Here is a 13055-nt window from a genome sequence, read left to right on the forward strand (position 1 = left end):
TTACACACAGAGCTCCACGTCTCTGCTGTCACCGACGATCGCGGGTGTCTGGTGGACATCGCGGCCGCCAGGTACACGCATCGGCTCCCGAACGATGTGCCGGGCACGTTGTTTCCCCGCTGCGCGCCCCCAGTGGCGCGCACAGGGAACAACAACAACAGGACGTCCAGGGACGTCCACCCGGCACTTGAGAGCCGCGCTGTGGACGTCTTTCGACCATAGCGCGGATCTCAAGTGGTTAACTATTCATTTTAGACCTCATGCAAACATGACTTTTTTTTCCCTCCCCTGGATGCCTTTGTTTCTTAACCACTTAAGGACCGCCTAACGCCGATATACGTCGGCAGAATGGCACAGCTGGGCACAGGCACGTACCTGTATGTCGCCTTTAAGAGCCCAGTCGTGGGTCTTGCTCGCGACCCGGTCCGAAGCTCCGTGATCACGCCCGCGGACCCGATCGCCGCCGGTGTCCCGCGGTCGGGTCACAGGAGCTGAAGAACGGGGAGAGGTGAGTGTAAACAAACCTTCCCCGTTCTTCTCTGTGGCAATGTCAGTGATCGTCTGTTCCCTGTCATAGGGAACAGGGCGGCTGTTAGGAATCATCGGGCCCTGTACAGCCTACCTGATGCCCCCCCCCCCCCCCACCCCTCACATACACACACCTGACGATATTCTATAAAAAAAATATATGAAAATCATTATTAATGGACACAAATGCCACCCCAATTCCCCCATCTACTACAAATCTCCCTGCCTGCACAATTCCTCCAATCCCTCCTATTAGCCCCAAGTTACCTCATCGGCTCCTGGTACACAATCACCCGCATCTCCCCTCCCAGCACAAATCTTCTTTCTTCAATCCCTCTCCTAGGACACATTCCCACAAATCCCTCTCGGGGCAGGGAAAGGAGCTCAGCGGGGGCTGGCCAGGTTCATTACTGCTCCATGTCTTTCACCTGAGAGGGACAGGAGAGAAACCTGGGTGAGAGACACGGAGGGCATTGTTCTTCATCAACCCTCCTGCTGCCTGGGCCCCTCTATGTGCCGAGGCCCCCTACAGGAGGGCTGGTGGTCCCCCCCTATCAGCGGCCCTGATAGGGAACAACGATCCGTGACGTCACACCTACAGCCACGCCCCCCTACAGTAAGAATCACTCCCTTAGGGAACACTTAACCCCTTAGCACCCCCTAGTGGTTAACCCCTTCACTGCCATTGTCATTTTCACAGTAACCAGTGCATTTTTATAGCACTTTTCGCTGTGAAAATGACAATGGTCCAAAAAATGTGTCAAAAGTGTCCAATGTGTCCACCATAATGTCGCAGTCATGAAAAAAAACACTGATCGCCGACATTACTAGTAAAAAATAAAATATTAATAAAAATGCCATAAAACTATCCCCTATTTTGTAAACGCTATAACTTTTGCGCAAACCAATCAATGAACGATTATTGCGATTTTTTTTTTACCAAAAATAAGTAGAAGAATACGTATCGGCCTAAACTGAGGAAAAAATATTTTTTTTATATATTTTTTGGGGATATTTATTATAGCTCTATTTTTGTTTATAGCGCAAAAAATAAAAACCTCAGAGGTGATCAACTACCACCAAAAGAAAGCTCTAATTGTGGAAAAAAAAGGACGCCAATTTTGTTTGGGAGCCACGTCGCACGACCGCGCAATTGTCAGTTAAAGCGATGCAGTGCCGAATCGCACAAAGGGGCAAGGTTCTTAACCTGCAAAATGGTCCGGGTCTTAAGTGGTTAAAGGAGAAGTCCAGCCTGAGCTCTGCTGACGTCACAGGAATCAGTCCAGGTCATCATGACAATGGAAGTCGGGATCCGCCAGGTGCCTGGACTGACATCCTCTCAGCGAGCCGCAATTTCTGCGTTCCGGATACGTTTCTGCATGTGCATTTTTGATACATTCCGGTAAGTTTTTCCTGCATTCCGTTTTTTTTTCATCTCTTTTTTTTTCTTAATCTTAAATTAAAGCGTAGTTGCTCCAAAAAGTGGAACTTCTGCTTATAGGATTCCTCCCCCCAGTGCCACAATTGGCACACTTGGGGGGAGGGGGAACACGATTCCTGTCTTTGACAGGTATCCTTTCCCACTTCCGAGAGTCTGGGCCGCGGCCCGTGACGGCAGCGTGGGGCTCCCTCCTCCTCCCTCCCCCGGCCACCGGGCCAGTAGGAGAGAGGAGCGGGCCGCGCGCATGTGCAGGAGGGTTCCTGGTGTGAAGATGAAAGGCTACACTGCCGGGGACCCTTACCCGCAATGGCGGCACAGGTAAGTGTCCATTTATTAAAAGCCAGCAGCTGCAGTATGTGTAGCTGTTGGTTTTTATTTCTATTTTTTTGGGCGGAACACCGCTTTAAGGACGTGTGCGTTTTCTGCGTTCCAGATGTGTTCCATACAGAAAAAACTGCAACACGTTCTATGTTTGCTGACTACACTGAAACACACTGGACTGGTATGAACTAGGGCCATTGAAATCCATGGGGCAGATCCACAAAGAGAGTACGCCGGCGTACTTTCAAATTTCCTGCGTCGTATCTTTGGTTTGAATCCTCAAACCAAAGATACGACGGCATCTGGGTTAGATCCGTAAGGCGTATGGCTTTGTACGCCTTCGGATCTTAGATGCAATACTTCGGCGTCCGCTGGGTGGAGTTCTCGTTGTTTTCTGTGTCGAGTATGCAAATTAGCTATTTCCGACGATCCACGAACATACGCGCGGCCGTCGCATTCTCTTACGTCGTCTCTAGTCGGCTTTTTCCGGCGTATAGTTAAAGCTGCTGTTTTGCGGCGTATAGTTAGACTTGCCATGTTAAGTATGGCCGTCGTTCCCGCGTTTCATTTGAATTTTTTTTTTTTTTTGCGTAAGTCGTTCGTGAATCGGGATGGACGTAATTTACGTCCAAAAAATTACATCCTTGCAACGTTATTTAGCGCAATGCACGGCGGAAAATTTAGGGACGGCGCATGCGCAGTTCGTTCGGCGTGGGGACGTGCTTCATTTAAATGAAACACGCCGCCCCTACTCGCCGATTTGAATTAGCCGCTGTTGCGCCGCGAGAGATACACTACGCCACCCTAACTTACGCGCAAATTCTTCCAGGATTCAAAACTAAAAAAGTAAGTTACGGCGGCGTAGCGTATCTCAGATATGTTGCGCCGGGGCAGATCTTTGTGGATCTGCCCCCATGTGTTTTTGATGCAGAATAAAAATGCACTAAACAGCATTTTGTGTTAACCAACCCTTAGGACCCATTCACACCAGAAACTGTGCTTTAGGGCCAGTTCACACCACATGTAGTCCAGTGCGATTTATTTCTGCATCACAAACGCATGAAAAGTAGGTTATATGGTTTCCCATGGCATTGTTTACACCAGAGCGGTCAGTTCCAAAAAAAAAAAGAACATGCTGCATAAGCTTAGGAAAACTGTACCGCAAATGCACGTCACTGGGCATGCAAAAATACTCAGTTGGGGCTGGTTCGCACCACAAAAATTCACTCCAGATGCATTTCTGCCGGTGCGCTTTTGATGCATTTCCAGATTCATTCCAGATGCTTTTTTCTACTTTTTTTTTCCTGATGTTATTTTTCCACTGTACTGGGGTCTTGTGCATTTTTTATGCTTTCCAGTGCTTTTTTGATGCGTTTTAGGGCCAGTTCACACCACATGCAGTCCAGTGAATTTTTTTTCTGCATCAAAGCTGCATGGAAAGTAGCTTATATGGTTTCCAATGGCATAGTTAACACTAGTGTGGTCAGTTCCATACGTTCCAGAAAAAAAAAGTAGAACATGCTGCATTTTTCCTGCACTGGACTGTACTGGAACGCGGTAAAATGCATCAAAAATGCACCGAAATGCACTGGAACATATCAAAAACGCACCAGAACTCAGTACAGTGAAAAAATAAAAAGCATCGGTAATGCATCCAGAAATGCATCTAAAACACACATGCAGAAAAGCATCCAAAACGGAATTGTAGTGCGTTTTTGTGGTGTGAACCAGCCCTAACTGAGCATTTTTGCAAGCACAGTGACATGTATTTGCGGTACAGTTTTCCTAAGCTTGTGTTTCTTTTGAGGTCACCTGAGGACAAGGGGGCACTCTTTACGTCTAGAGGAAAAGAGATTTCACCTCCAAATACGGAAAGGTTTTTTCACAGTAAGAGCTGTGAAAATGTGGAACAGACTCCCTCCAGAGGTGGTTCTGGCCAGCTCAGTAGATTGCTTTAAGAAAGGCCTGGATACTTTCCTAAATGTACATAATATAACTGAGTACTATCATTTATAGGTAAAGTTGATCCGGGGTTATATATTCGATTGCCTCTCGGGGGATCAGGAAGGAATTCTTTCCCCTGCTGTAGCAAATTGGATCATGCTCTGCTGGGGTTTTTTGCCTTCCTCTGGATCAACTGTGGGTATGGAGTTGGGTGTATAGGATTTTACTGTGTTTTTTATTTTGTTTTTTTTTATTTTTTGTGGTTGAACTGGATGGACTTGTGTCTTTTTTCAACCTGACTAACTATGTAACCATGTAACCTCTGTCTTTTTTTGGGGGGCTTTTATATGCACTGAGCTGTTTTTTACATGCATTTGCGCACGTTTCTGTGCATTTACAGTGCAGAAAATGCAACTTGCTGTAGTTCTTTTTCACTGCACTGCAATAGTGTATACTGTACTATGGCCATAGGATAACCTAGATTTTGGACTGTCTATGCAGTTGGATTGCAGTCAAAAATAGATCTCATTAAACTGCATCTGGTGTGAACCAACCCTTAATCTTCTAGAATAATGTAACAATGACACAACAAGAGATGCAGATGTATCAAGTTGACTCATGTGAGTAGCAAGTTGACTCATATGTGTCAATCTGAAATCTTCTGTATCTCTTTGTTGTTTCCTGTATAAAGTGCAGGTTTCTTACCCCAGGTTCATATGGCCGAAGAAGAGGCCAGCTACAATCTATTTCGTTAGCCAATAAATGGAATCCCGCTAAATCAGCCTTTATAAACCAGGGTGCCCAGGCGCCCTGGAGTGACTTGTGGTCTCTTCAGGGGTGCCTTGGCAAAATGCCTAAAAATTGCCCAAAAATTGTATACAAGGTGGCGGGTGGATAAAGCCAGACTTTTAGTTACACAAAGCCATAGGTTTCTGCAGCATTACGACCTTCTAGCTTGAGACCTCCTAACGACCAACAGGGCCGCCATCAGGGGGGTACAGGCAGTACACCTGTAAGAGGCCCGGAGGTCCCCAGGGGCCCGGATGGAAACCCCCTTTTTTTATTTTTATTTTCTTCAAAAAAATATATATTTTTTAATATATTTTTATTTTATTTTTTATTAAAGGGACAATTTTTTTTTTTTTTTTTTTTAGAGGTCCGGAGGTCCCCAGGGGCCCGGAGGACCTCAGGGCCCCGGATGGCAACCCCCCTTTTTTTATTTCTGTTTTATAAAAAATATATATTTTTTTTAATATATTTTTATTTTATTTTTTATTAAAGGGCCAATTCTTTTTTTTTTTTTTTAGGGTTCCAGAGGTCCCCTGGGGCCCGAAGATCCCCAGGGCCCTGGATGACAGCCCTCCTTTTTTTTTATAAAAAAAATACGTTTTTTTTATATATATATTTTATATATATAATATATATATTATTATTATTATTATTATTATTATTATTATTATTATTAAAGGGCTCAGAGGTCCCCAGGGCCCCATGTGGCAAACCCCTTTTTTTTATAAATGTTTATTTTTTTATTTTTGTTTATATATTTATTTTTTATTAAAGGGCCCAGAGGTCCCCAGTGCTCTGGATGGCAACCCCCCCCCCCTTTTTTTTTATAAATGTTTATTTATTTTTTATATATATTTTTTATTTATTTTTTATTAAAGGGCCCAGAGGTCCCCAGGGACCCGGATGGCTACCCCCCTTTTATTATATATATTTTTCTTTATTTCTGCTTTTTTTTTGTAAAGTGCCCCCCCGCTTCTCAATTCGATTCGCGGAAGCCCCCCCCCGCTCCTCAATCTCAGGCGGCAGCACCCCCCCCCCCCCCCAGGAGGGCCCATGCCTGAAGCTGTGTAAGGGGCCCCATAATTCCTAATGGCGGCCCTGACGACCAATAATATCATCAGTTGATAAGGAGAAGAATATCAGTTGCCTGTATAGCATCCTTGAGCGCTTATCACTTTTTATTGTATAGCATCCTTGTTTGACCCTCCCCTGCCTCTCTCCATCAGCTTTGGGGTCACATTAGCTGAGTGATGAAGAGTTTCATCACCAGTTTGACCACCAGTTTGCGCCTCTAACTTTGGGTCTCTAATGCCTTGTACACAAGATCGGATTTTCTGAGCATGCGGCGACTTGATTCTGAGCATGCGTGTTTTTTTCTCCGTCAGAGTTCCCTACAGAATTTCCGATAGAACTTTTTCCGTCGGAAAAAAAGAGAACATGTTCTCTTTCTAAATTCCGATGGAAAAAAGTCAGATGGGGTACACACACGGTCGGAATATCCGATGAAAAAATTCCATCTGACTTTTTCCATCGGAAATTTCGATTGTATGTACAAGGCATTACGTGTGTGGATGTTGTTGCATTATGTAAAACTATTAAGCCTCATACACACGATCAGACTTCCATCTGACTTTTCTGTGGATTTTTGTCCGAAGGGCGTTGTCCGTGAACTTGTTCTGCATACAGACGGCAGAACATTTTCAGCCAACATACACCAAGCCACGGGGTTTTTCAGCTCTTTACCGCCAACCTTCTGCTATGGTTATCTGATGTTTATCATTGGTTCAGAGCATTGGATTTTAGTCCGATGGATTTGTGTACACACGACCGGATGATCCGACGGAACACATGTTTTGTCAGAAAATTTGAGAGCATGCACAGCCAACATTTTGGATTTTCAGATAAAACTCGTCCGTCGGACCATTGTTGTCGGAAAATCTGATCATGTGTATGGGCCTTTAGAATAGTTTTTCAATTTTAGGATGGGGTGCCTCAAGACTGTCCATCATTTTGGAGGGTGCTTCAAGATTGTCCATAATGTTGGAGGTTGCCTCAAGATTGTCCATAAGTTTAAAGGGTGCATCAAGACTGTCCATCATTTTAAAGGGTGCCTCAAAATTGTCCATATTTTAAAGGGTGTCTCAAGACTGTCTATAATTTTAATGGGGGCCTCAAGATTGTCCATATTTTAAGGGGTGTCTCCAGACTGTCTATAATTTTAAAGTGTGCCTCAAGATTGTCCATAATTTTAAAGGGTGCCTTAAGGTTGTCCATGGTTTTAAAGGGTGCCTCAAGATTGAACATAGATTTAAAGGGTGCCTCAAGACTGTCCATAATTTTAAAGGGTGCCTCAAGATTGTCCATAGATTTAAAGGGTGCCTCAAGATTGTCCATAATTTTAAAGGGTGCCTTAAGGTTGTCCATGGTTTTAAAGGCTGCCTCAAGATTGAACATAGATTTAAAGGGTGCCTCAAGACTGTCCATAATTTTAAAGGGTGCCTCAAGATTATCCATAATTTTAAAGGTTCCCTTAAGTTTGTCCATAATTTTAAAGGGTGCCTTAAGACTGTCCATAATTTTAAAGGGTGACTCAAGATTGTCCATAGTTTTAAAAAGTGCCTCAAGACTGTCTATAATTTTAAAGGGTGCCTCAAGACTGTCCATAATTTTACAGGGTGCCTCAAGATTGTCCATCATTTTTAAAGGGTGCTTCAAGATTGTCCATAGTTTTAATGGGTGCCTCAAGAGCGTCCATAGTTTTAAAGGGTGCCTCAAGACTGTCCATAATTTTAAAGGGTGCCTCAAGATTGTCCATAATTTTAAAGGGTGCCTCAAGATTGTCCACATTTTAAAGGGTGTCTCAAGAGTCTCTATAATTTTAAAGGGTGCCTCAAGATTGTCCATCATTTTAAAGAGTGCCTCAAGATTGTCCATCATTTTAAAGGGTGCCTCAAGATTGTCCATAATTTTAAAGGGTGCCTCAAGGTTGTCCATGGTTTTAAAGGGTGCCTCAAGATTGTCCATAGATTTATAGGGTGCCTCAAGACTGTCCATAATTTTAAAGGGTGCCTCAAGATTATCAATCATTTTAAAGGGTGCCTCATAGATGTAAAGAGTGCCTCAAGACTGTCCATAATTTTAAAGTGTGCCTCAAGATTGTCCATAGTTTTAAAAAGTGCCTCAAGACTGTCTATAATTATAAAGGGTGCCTCAAGATTGTCCATAATTTTAAAAGGTGCCTCAAGACTGTCCATAATTTTAAAATGTGCCTCAAGACTTTCCATAATTTTACAGGGTGCCTCAAGATTGTCCATAATTTTTAAAGGGTGCCTCAACATTGTCCATAGTTTTAATGGGTGCCTCAAGAGCGTCTATAGTTTTAAAGGGTGCCTCAAGACTGTCCATAATTTTAAAGGGTGCCTCAAGATTGTCCATAATTTTAAAGGGTGCCTCAAGGTTGTCCATCATTTTAAAGGGTGCCTCAAGGTTGTCCATCATTTTAAAGGGTGCCTCAAGGTTGTCCCACATTTTAAAGGGAGGCTTGGCTAAAAAAAGGTTGAGAAACACTGGTCTAGATCCAGAAATCTACTTTTGTTGATGGCGAACCCGGTACAACACTCTGCTGCTGCCAAAGCCCAATACAAAAGCACAACCAGCTGCTGAGTCTTCAATCATAAAAGCTGACACATTATTACGTAAATGAATGATTACGATCATCCTGATAACAGGGCTTTGCATCCGGTCGATTGTACCGCATGCAGTCATTTCAGCAATACGCCACTGCTGTAGAGAAGCTGAATAACTGGGATTAGACCTTTGCGGGAGCCAAGGAGTTAACAGCGAAAGCTTTGCTTGCGTTTTCCCACGGCTGTCCTTGGAACTCCGCCCACAGCCTGCATTGTTACATCACAGATAGGAGAGCGACCCACAGACCTGACAGAACGGAGCCCGGTGCGCCTGCGTGCCATGGCTTGCGCTGCAGCAATTGAGCCCACGTCACTTGGTCAGGCTGCAGTGAAATAAAGCCGGTGAGCCAGTGCTGCAGTATGGGGCTGCTGGCATTACAAGAATATGGTGGGTGAGGAGGAAGGATGAGGCATGTCAGGCTGTGAAATCTAATACACAAATCACATAGGAGCCTAGTAATAGGTGATCCAGGCTGTGGCGGTACAAAGGATCAGACTGCGCTTGTCATTATGGGAACTCGGTGTCCTGTGTGAGAAGCGTGCAGCTATTGTGTATACAATGTTATACAAGGAGAGGCTGCATTGTGAAATCACCCTGCCCCCCCCCCCAAGTGGAGGACAAAGCACAGTCTGCAGGGACAAACAGGACGGGCCGTGATGCTACAGCGTCAAATAGCCTGATGGGCTGGGACTGGGTGTGATTGCCCCCCTAGCAAAACTACGGGCTACAGTGTCAGAAGTCGGGACCCACTGAGATCCATACCTGTGCCTGGCGGTGTGCTATTTTGTAGCATTGGGCAGGTGCATTGTCATGCTTCAACCTGCGCTTCCTTTGCATTGACGCGTTCTGACGCATATTAACGTGCGTTTTTAGGCATTTTTTCATTTAGAATTTGGAGTGGATAGAGTTAAAATTATTGTAAACTTTTTTTTTTTTATTAACCGCTTGCAGACCATGTCACGCACTTATACATCGGCAGAATGGCAGGGCTGCACAAACAAACGTATATACTGTATATGTCGCTTTTAATTTTGCCCCGTGCAGGCGTGCCCCCCTGCCACGAGCTCCGTGACCCTGCCACCAGGACCCGCAGACTTGGTGTCCACCGGTGTCTCGCGAACGTGTTACGGAGCTGAAGAACGGGGGGATGCCTGTGTAAACAAGGCATCTCCCTGTTCTGTCTTGTGACAGGACACTGATCTATTGCTCTCTGTCATCAGGAGCAGTGATCACTGTCGTGTCACAGGTATCCGAGCCCCCACACTGTTAGACCCCTTTCACACTGAGGAGTTTTTCAGGCGGTACAGTGCTAAAAATAGCGCTGCTATACCGCCTGAAAAACGATTGCACTGCATACTCAATGTGAAAGCCTGAGGGCTTTCACACTGAGGCGATGCGCTGGCGTGAGAGAAAAAAATCTCCTGCCAGCAGCATCTTTGGAGCGGTGAGAGGAGAGGCGTGTATACCGCTCCTTCCCATTTAAAACAATGGGAAACCGCGGCAATGCAGAGGCGCATTACGGGCAGTATTAACCCCTTATCGGCTGCTAGCGGGGGTTAATACTAGGGTTGTCCCGATACCGATACTAGTATCGGTATTGGGACCGATTCCGCGTATTTGCGGGAGTACTCGTACTCCAGCAAATACCCCCAATACCGAAATAGAATACTCCCCCCCCGCGCCGTCGCCGTTACGCCGCATCCCCGCTACCGCCGACTGGGTAATACGGGCGGGGAACATTACAGATTTGAACAGCTGTAATGATTCGCGCCGCGCCGCGTATAGACACTCCCCCTTGCTCGGGTGAACTGTCCAATCCCGAGCGAGGGGGAGTGTCTATACGCAGCGCGGCACGAATCATTACAGCTATTCAAAGCTGTAATGTTCCCCGCCCGTATTACCCAGTCGGCGGCAGCGGGGATGCAGGTAAGGGGGACATGGCTGGATATGGGGGGGAGACATGGCAGCATGGGGGGAGACATGGCTGGATGGGGGGGAGACATGGCTGGATGGGGGGGGAGACATGGCTGCATGGGGGGAGACATGGCTGGATGGGGGGGAGACATGGCTGCATGGGGGGGAGACATGGCTGGATGGGGGGGAGACATGGCTGCATGGGGGGAGACATGGCTGGAGACATGGCTGGATGGGGGGGAGACATGGCTGGATGGGGGGGGAGACATGGCTGCATGGGGGGAGACATGGCTGGATGGAGGGGAGACATGGCTGCATGGGGGGAGACATGGCTGGATGGGGGGGGAGACATGGCTGCATGGGGGGGAGACATGGCTGCATGGGGGGAGACATGGCTGGATGGGGGGGAGACATGGCTGCATAGGGGGAGACATGGCTGGATGGGGGGGGAGACATGGCTGCATATGGGGGACATGGCTGGATATGGGGGGGAGACATGGCTGCATGGGGGGAGACATGGCTGGATGGGGGGAGACATGGCTAGATGGGGGGAGACATGGCTGCATATGGGGGACATGGCTGGATATGGGGGGGACATGGCTGCATGGGGGGAAGACATGGCTGGATATGGGGGACATGGTTGGATATGGGGGGACATGGCTGGATATGGGGGGACATGGCTGGATATGGGGGGACATGGCTGGATATGGGGGGAGACATGGCTGCATATGGGGGGGACATGGCTGGATATGGGGGGACATAGCTGCATATGGGGTGGACATAGCTGGATATGGGGGAGACATGGCTGCATATGGGGGGGACATGGCTGGATAATGGGGGGACATGGCTGCATATGGGGGGACATAGCGGGATATGGGGGGGACATGGCTGCATATGGGGGGACATGGCTGGATATGGGGGGACATGGCTGCATATGGGGGGGGACATGGCTGCATCTGGGGGGGACATGGCTGCATATGGGGGGGACATGGCTGCATCTGGGGGGGACATGGCTGCATCTGTGGGGGGACATGGCTGCATTTGTGGGGGGACATGGCTGCATTTGGGGACACATTTAAAAAAAAGTATCGGTATTCGGTATCGGCGACTACTTGAAAAAAGGGTATCGGTACTTGTACTCAGTCCTAAACAAGTGGTATCGGGACAACCCTAGTTAATACTACTCCTCTAGCGGCCGAATCCCGCGGCAAATCCGACGGTATAGCGCCGCTATTTTTAGCGGCGCTATACCGCCACCGCAGCTCCTTCCCCAGTATGAAAGGGGCCTTAGAATCATTCCCTAGGACACACTTAACCCCTTCCTCGCCCCCTAGTGGTTAACCTCTTCCCTGCCAGTGTCATTTACACAGTAATCATTGCATTTTTATAGCACAGATCGCTGTATAAATGACAATGGCCCCAAAATAGTGTCGAAAGTATCTGATGTGTCCGCCATAATGTCGCAGTCACAATAAAAATCGCTGATCGCTGCCATTACTAGTAAAAAAATATATTAATAAAAATGCCATAAAACTATCCCCTATTTTGTAGACGCTATAACTTTTGCACAAACCAATCAATAAACGAATATTGCGATTTATTTTTTTACCATAAATATGTAGAAGAATACGTATTGGCCTAAACTGAGGAAAAAAATGTTTTTTTAATATATTTTTGGGGGATATTTATTATAGCAAAAAGTTTAAAATATTGCGCTTTTTTTTCAAAATGTACGCTCTATTTTTGTTTATAGCGCAAAAAATAAAAAGCGCAGAGGTAATCAAATACCACCAAAATAAAGCTCTATTTGTGTAAAAGTAAGGACGCCAATTTTGTTTGAGTGCAACGTCGCACGACCGCGCAATTGTCAGCTAAAGCGACGCAGTGCCGAATCGCAAAAAAGTGGCCCGGTCATTTGGCAGCCAAATCCTCTGGGGCTGAAGTGGTTAAATTATTATACAAAAATAAAACCTTACATATCATTCCAAAAACATATACACAAGTCATTCAAAAACTCAAGAATGGATCTCTCCTCGAATATATCTTCTTTAAAAGCTTTCAAAGTTCTTAGAAAAAGTAAAAAAAATATATATATATTTTAAAAACAATACTTACCTGCTCTGTGCAATGGTTCTGCACTCAGCAACCCTGATCCTCCCCTTCTGGGGAACCCCACCAGCAATTCTGGCTCCCCCTCCCCCGCTGAGTGCCATCATAGAAAGACGCTTGCTATGGGGACACAAGTGCGGGCTCACTTATGAGATGGGCTCTGTGGGGTTGATTTACTAAAACTGGAGAGTGCAAAGGCTGGTGCAACTTTGCACAGAAACCAATCAGCTTCCAGGTTGTTTTTATTTATTTTTGTTTTTAAAGCTTAAAGCGGAGTTCCGCCTGGGTAAAAAAAAAAAAAAGGTCAGCTGACTCTTAATAT

This window comes from Rana temporaria, chromosome 1 (genome assembly GCF_905171775.1).
Source record: "Rana temporaria chromosome 1, aRanTem1.1, whole genome shotgun sequence".
Lineage (NCBI taxonomy): Eukaryota > Metazoa > Chordata > Amphibia > Anura > Ranidae > Rana > Rana temporaria.